At 37.7% G+C, this 7,513-nt stretch overlaps 1 long non-coding RNA gene across 1 annotated transcript in view; it reads left to right on the top strand.

The window, feature by feature from the left end:
- The window catches only part of LOC109303250, a 14,028-nt gene extending 8,840 nt beyond the window's left edge, over window positions 1-5,188 (top strand). The window contains exon 2 of the long non-coding RNA XR_002099031.1: window positions 4,482-5,188. This is a non-coding gene — a long non-coding RNA (uncharacterized LOC109303250). The remainder of the gene's footprint in view (window positions 1-4,481) is intronic.
- Window positions 5,189-7,513: the final 2,325 nt, after the last annotated feature.

The following is a 7,513-nucleotide window of genomic DNA, read 5'->3' as shown; positions in this document are numbered from 1 at the left end:
AAAAAAAAAAAAAAAAAAACTCGCGTTAGTAAGTTATTTTACAAACATACATTTTGAGGATGCATAAGCCTTCCTCTGAAAGTCACGTAGCAGTTGGGAAAAGAATGGACTATTGGGCTAAACCAGTACAGCAGTATCTGTGTTCTGATGGTAGCTGCTGGTAAACATAGACTTTTCGTGTTAACCACCTTATCTGTATACACAAATGAGTAGCTTTGCAATGTGCAAACATCTGATGCTACTTTGCCGAAATATCACTGGCCTTGATTCTGCAATCCTGCATAACTCCAGTCAAAGTTACTGGGAGTTTTCCACAGAAAAGGACTGTGGGTTTAGGACATGATGCAGCAGCCAGTTAGTGCACAGGATGCATCAAAGTATGTTTCTGTTTTTTTCTGAAGAGGACACAAGCCCTTAATACTTACTGAACTTGCTTCTGTGATAATGATTTTAAAGATGCTACCACCCATATTACAGACTAAATGCTGGAATATATTGTCACAGCTCTTGCAGATACTGTAAATTTAACCACCCCTTCTAGATGAGCAGCAAATGAGTACTGTATTGTACTGCAGTATACAAACCTGTAGTGACAGGATATTGAACATTTTCCAACATAAGAAATGAGATGGAGCTGAAGAAGTTTATAAATGATGATTGTCCTCCAAACCTTACAATCATTGCAATTATTATAAAACTCATGGAAAATAGATTTTTTCATTGCTGTATAAGGTATATGGGGGATATTTCCAAATGTGTCTGTGGGATCAAGGCACATAAATTCCATGGACATTTAAGAGAACTTGGGGTCCTAAAGCCTTTAGGTACTTCTGAAATTCTCCCACTGACTTTGCTGTTTTGCAATTGATCTAATTTGTAGGCATATTTTAGAGTTATTGGAGGACTATATATGAAACCAAACAAAATAGCATGAGGGTTATCCAGGTGGAATGGTTTTGATTTAATTTTAAAGTTCATTTTCCATAAAACTAGGAGTACAAAGAAAGCCAGCAAAGAGTCAGATCTGGTAGAGCTGTTGAGTATTATTTAAGGTAACTTCTAAACAAAATAATTCATATTCTCAGCAGAGTGAAATTTTAAAAAGCATGAAGTACTGTAATGATAGCTATATAGACTTGATTTTCCACGTTGGTGCAGTCATTCTAGTAATGGCTAAAGAGAATGGTTACTCTTTACTTACAGCAATGAGTATGAAATCTGGTACAATACAGATTTCGTTTCAGTGATCTACCTTTTTAAGGTTCAGAGGTAGCATAGCCCCTTGTAAATAAGGAATTTATATTCTTACCTTTTAAAGTTAAGTAGTGTTTGGATAGGTAAAGAACCATTTAGAAGATTTTAATAAGGTGCTTTAAAAATAAAGTCAGTCACACATTGTCACGTTTTTCAAAGAAAATCTATGATTGCAATAAATAATATCTTGTAATACATGCATTTCTGATTGGGTAATACTTCTGTAGTTTGGTGTAAAGACTTCCCTAAATGGCTGCAACACTTTTAGTCAGAAAGTTCTATATCCATTTATGTTTTCCTTAAAAAAAAAAAGGTAGGAGTTTTGATTTTAGAAAAAGGATGAAGTAAATTGTTGCCATGTTGTTTACAGCAGTAGTTCTGCGTATACTGACACATTCAGTCCTAAACTGCAAAGGGTACTGAAATTATAAATGCAGGGATAGCTGAGTATTGCCTTGGTCTGGGATTCCTTACTCAAGGAAAACTCCCAACATATTAATTACACAACCCAAATTCCTCCATCTTGCAGGGGCGGCACACTCCTCACCTTTGGGCATGAAGGTCCCACACCTTTCCAAATTGGACACCAATGCTACTTGTATGTTCACAAATGAATAAAAAACAGAACTGGATAAATCCTTTTTCATGTGCTGACTGGGTTAAAAATACCTACATGCAGACTTTATTATAAGAATACTGGAAGCAAAATAATTCCATATGTTCCACTTGTACAACACACAAAGATGGTCTTCTAGAACATTTTAGTATCTCATCAAACGTAAGCTTCCATTACCAGGTTGTGGTGGCCAGAATGCAGTCAGTGGACCTTAAGACCAAGACCTAAATAAGATTAAAAACAAGGGTGGTTATGGTGACAGATATTGAAAACATCTCCCTATTACAGTGGGAAGAGCTTAACAGACAAGAAACGAGTTTTTGAAAGGGATATAAATCTTCATGTTCTATAGCATAAACTAACCGCCCATTAGTGGGAAGCAGGAAAACATTTTCCCTATACTCATCTGCTGTGCAGTTTCAGGAGTGTCTAATGCTGGCCATTGCTAGAAATAACCCCCATCTTATCTAGCTCCATCACTGCAACATTTGATAGTTTCCCACCCTCTCTCTGGGAAAACCCCACAGAAGAGAATACGTTTTAAAATCTCTATCTTGGCTCTGATCCTGTAAGGTATTGATTGTTCCTAGCTCTCATTTGACATTGCCTGGGTAATGCTTAACACGTCCCACCTATAAAAACTCAGTCTATTCTAGTCTTCCTTCAGGAAAGGGACAGTAGAGTATGTAAAGAGGGCAGAGACATGGTCCACCAAACATGGAGTTACCCCAAGATCTTCAGGAAACATGCTGTTTAAATTTGTGGAATTAGTGTGTTCAGTCAGCCCCCACCGTAAGACTCCTTGACTGTCCTTGGCTTGTTCCTCTCAGATCCTTGCAGCTCATTTTGAAGGCTAAAAGGAAAATAGAAAGCATAAAGCCAGAGGTAGTTCTTCTCGAGCTGTATTAAATCCTCGTGTCAAATCATGTTGCTTTCAACGGGGGGCACTATGCTCTCGGTTCTCATCAGGTGGTGTTAGTGCAGAGACTTTTCTGCAGACTTCGTAGGAATGAGTGAGCATACTTCACTTGACTGTCAATTCCTGATCCTTTCTTCTGTTTTCCATTTTTATTCCCCTCCCCTGGGAACAGAAAAGTGTCCTGGGCCCATGACACTCAGTGCTGTGGAATATATGTTGTGGTGCATAGTTTTCTGTGCAACAGTGGTTCCAGTGCGTAGCAGCAGAATATAGTTGTCTACTTCCATTTAATGTGGTTGTTCCTAAAACTTAATAATGGTAAGAGTAGGAAACAGATCTAGCAGCAAGCAGAAATATTTGAGCGATTTGTACCAAAACATGAGAGGAATTACAACTGGTGAGCAAGCAGACAATTTTTACTATTGTGGGTAATATAAACGAATCATAAGGAAAAGCCTATGGTAGTACTCCCCTATTCTTGAATCAGGTTCTCAGTGAAGCCTATGGAAATTCTGCTTCTGCTTTCAGCAGACTATGACTTTGGGTAAATGGGGCCTCATTCAAAACCCGTTAAAGTCAATGAGCATTTAATTTCTATTCTTACTTGAGCTACAAAGAGTAGGTACAGTAGACCTCTGTAGACCACTTTTTATTTCACATCTCTATTTTTCAGCAGTTTGGAGTCACACCTTAACAGTAGTTCTTCCTTTTTTTCCTCTTAGCTCTACTATAATTGCAAAAACCTAGGAAAATTAATTGCAAATGAGTTTATTTAAAAAATATATTTTACAGCATATAAATGTTGAAAGTCTGTGTCTGTGATTCTAGATGTAAGATTTGATATTTACTGGTAACTCCAGCTCATCAGAGTAGAATACCGTGGGCCAATAAGCAGGTACCAGGAAATATCTCTTTTCATTTTCTTTGTCCTACCATATGTAGTAAAAAACAAATGAAAAAATAGGGCCCATCAGTTACAGTTTTCATCCTCTTAAATGTATTCCAAGGACAGCTTTCCTTAGGAAACTGAATATAGTTCACCCAAACACGTAATGCTGGTAACTTCAATATGATATTTACATCCTGAATTATGTAATGTTTTAGAAACAGCAGCTGCATGGATGTTTTCAAAAATACACCTCTCCCTAGGAGCCCAAGTAGAAGTTTGCATGAACTGCTTTTCATACAAATACTAATTACTTTGCTCAGAACATGAAGATCTATGGTTATTTCCTGCAGTGACATATTTTTTTCTCATAATCATTGTTGACATTTGAATAATAGATAACTAGTCTGTAAATTAATGTTAAAAGGAAGCTGAAGAGTTTTACCTAAGTTTCTGTAAAGATTAGAGTTTGGGATAGCAATTACAGAGCTTCTTGTTGTATACAAGATAACCATTTAATGCACTTTATTTTAATAAAAAAGGCACAAATAATTCTTTGTTTATAAAATGTTACAATTGCACTATGCTGTAAGAGTTAGTTGCTAAATTTAAGATGTACAGTTTTGTAGTCTACATTGTAAGTGCTTAGTCAAAGTATTGAAACAAATTATGTCTGTTTCAGTTAATGTTAATTTTATATGTGGTACATGTAACTACAAATAAATTTTCCTTTCTAAAATGGTTGTACTTTTCTTCCTACTGAGTGGGTGTTACTTGTCAAACAATAATTTAATTCTTTTTCAAAGAGTGCTACAGTTTTATTAAAAAATGTGAATAAAAACACACGCAGCTCATTATTGGGAGTTGTTGGAAGAAGATTCCAAAGATTGGATTCAGAGGTGATGCAAAAAGATGGACAGACTCAGTTGGACTTCCATAGAACATGCACCCACAACACCATGCTCCAGGAAATCTAGATTGGTGTCATTTTCCACCAAAGAGCAGGAAGAAGGCATGTGAAGGTGCAAATGAAAGTCAAGATTCAACTCCTAACTTATACTTTCGTACACTGCTAATGAACTGCTGTTCTCCCTCTCCTCTGACACCTTGGTATGTGTCACCAACTTACAGTCTTATGTTTTTGTGAGTCAAATTCAGACAGCAGAAGAGTGTAAGGGGCTGGGTTAAAAGTCATATCAATGTAAAAAGGAAATCTTAAACAGAATTCTTAAACGGGAGATACTGGGTTGCTGATATATTTAGCATTGGCAAATTCTTCTGCATAAAGTGTTGCGCTTTCAGTTACTCTCATATCCTCAGTTGCAGAACTAAAGCATAGCAACTCTGAGTTTTTAAGCTATGTGAATGCAAAATAGTTTTATAATGCTGTGAGTTATTTCAAACAACAAACTATTGACTGGGAGATATAATGGTAGTATTATGAAATGCATTTTGTTGTAGGGACTTGTATCACCTCCTGAATGGTGTTTAAATAAATGTTAAATTCAGCGTGGGATGCTATTTTGGATACTTACTCCAGTAAGCAGTAACTGAAAAAGGCAGCCTTTATTGCTGCATTGCCAAGTACTTACTTATTCAGGAAACTTAGCAAGAATGGTAGGAGGCTTCCAAGCATAACAACTGAACCAGCTTGTCAGAAACTTGGATTTTTTAAATCAAAATTCAAGTTCCAGCAAAAATGACCCATATTAGTTTTCCAGTTACATAGGCCCCAAACCTCAAAGGTACTTAGCCACATAACTGCTGTTAATTTTACTAATTAGGCACCTAAATAGCTGTTGAGGATCTGGGACACCAGGGTTTCCAAACAGATGTACTCTTCATGCTAATACAATAATGTCATACAAATATTCATAGGAATAAAACTTAACCCATTGTGGCAAAACAGCTGCTTTAATGTTAGCAATGGAAATCTCTGATATTTTGAAATGTAGAATAGCTCTATTCTTGCAAAAGTCTTTATCTTCTAATTAAAAAGGAATTCAAATGGTGTCAGAAATACCCAACATACTATAAAAGAAGACTTATATTGCTTGGAAAGAAACGTGATGGACAGAAAACCAAAAAGCCATGTTTTGTTTCATCTTAACTTTGTTAGAATCACACATTTGCAAATGACACCAAACTGGGGGGAGTAGTAGATATGCTCGAAGGTAGGGCTAGCATTCAGAGTGACCTAAACAAAGTGGAGGACTGAGCTAAAAGAAATCTCATGACGTTCAACAAGGACAAGAGCGAAGTCCTGCACTTAGGACAGAACAATCTCATGTACCAGTACAGGCTGGGGGCTGACTGGCTGGGTAGCAGCTCCGCAGAAAAGGATCTGGGGGTTACAGTAGACAATAAGCTGAATACGATTGAACAGTGTGCCCTTGTTGCAAAGAAGGTTAACAGCCTACTGGGCTGCACTGTTAGGTGTGTTGCCAGTAGGTCAAGGGAAGTGATTATTCCCCTCTATTCAGCACTTGGGAGGCCACATCTGAAGTACTGTGTTCCGTTTTATGGCCCCCACCGCCCCCTACACACCTTACAGAAAGGATGTGGACAAATTGGAGAGAGTCCAGCGGAGGGCAACAAAGATGGTGAAGGGACTGGGGGACATAACTTACAAAGAAAGAGTGAGGGAACTGGACTTATGTAGTCTAGAGAAGAGGAAACTGCGAGGGAATTTAATAGCAGCCTTCAGCTACCTGAAGGGGGGTTAAAGAGGATGGAGCTAGACTGTTCTCAGTGGTGACAGATGACAGACAGAACAAGGAGCAACGGTCTCAAGTTGCAGCAAGGGAAGTTCAGGTTAGATACTAGGAAGAATCTCACTATTAAAAGACTGGAACAGGTTACCCAGAGAGGTGGCAGAAGCTCCATCCTTGGATGGTCCTGCTTTGAGCAGGGTGTTGGACTAGATGGCCTCCTGAGGTCCTTTCCAACCCTAACTTTCTATGATTGTATATCAGTCTGAGACATGGAAGTTGTGGAAACAATGTAGCCCAGAGATTCCTCTGCATAGGTCTATGGAAAAAGTCAAATACATTTAGATTTAATGAACACTCATTAAAACATCCTATAATAAAAACAAATAGAAGTGCTTAGAAGGTAAGCAGATTAGGAACAATTACAGAGCTGTGACTAACACCTCATTTTAACTCTGCAGAAGACAATGACATAATTCCTAATGAGACTAAATAAGCCTGAGTGAAAGAAAAAAAATTGAGGGGCTAAGGCCAGAAAATGTTATGTAAACCTACTATATAGATGTGCCATAAGTGCTCCATAGTCTATGTTGTAAAAAATAGGGAAAGATGTAATCCTGGTAGCTGAAACCAAGTATACGTGTTTGCAGTAATATGTCTATCAAATCAACACTGCTGTGATCAAATTGATGGCCCGCTAAGGCTTTCCAAAAAGAACAAAAAAGAATGTGTTATAAGATGTGCCCTATATTGAGAACCCATGACATCTTTTTCAGTCAGAAGACAGGGAAGAGTTGTGCCTTCAGGGTGCATCTACACGAGATGCTAACTGCGCAGTAGTGTGCTGGGAAAAAACTCTGTTAATACGCTACTGTGCAGTAAGCATCTGAAAAAACCCATGGACCAGTGCTATTGCATTATAGCATAAGTTACTGTGCATTGATTTAGTACTTAGTTATCTCATGGCATTGCTGAGAGGTGAGGTAGGCAGAAGAGAGACAAAATAGTTAACCTATTGAGGAACATAAGAACTATAAAAAGTTAACCCAGGTAATGGAATTTGAATCTATAGTCTCAGTTTAGATCATATTTCATAGATTCATAGATTAAGGGTCGGAAGGGACCTA

Source organism: Gavialis gangeticus, unplaced genomic scaffold (assembly GCF_001723915.1).
Source record: "Gavialis gangeticus isolate Ggan-Ray unplaced genomic scaffold, GavGan_comp1, whole genome shotgun sequence".
NCBI classification, from domain to species: Eukaryota; Metazoa; Chordata; order Crocodylia; family Gavialidae; genus Gavialis; species Gavialis gangeticus.
The sequence above is the reverse complement of the archived record's forward strand: the minus strand, read 5'-3'. Positions and strand labels throughout refer to the sequence as shown.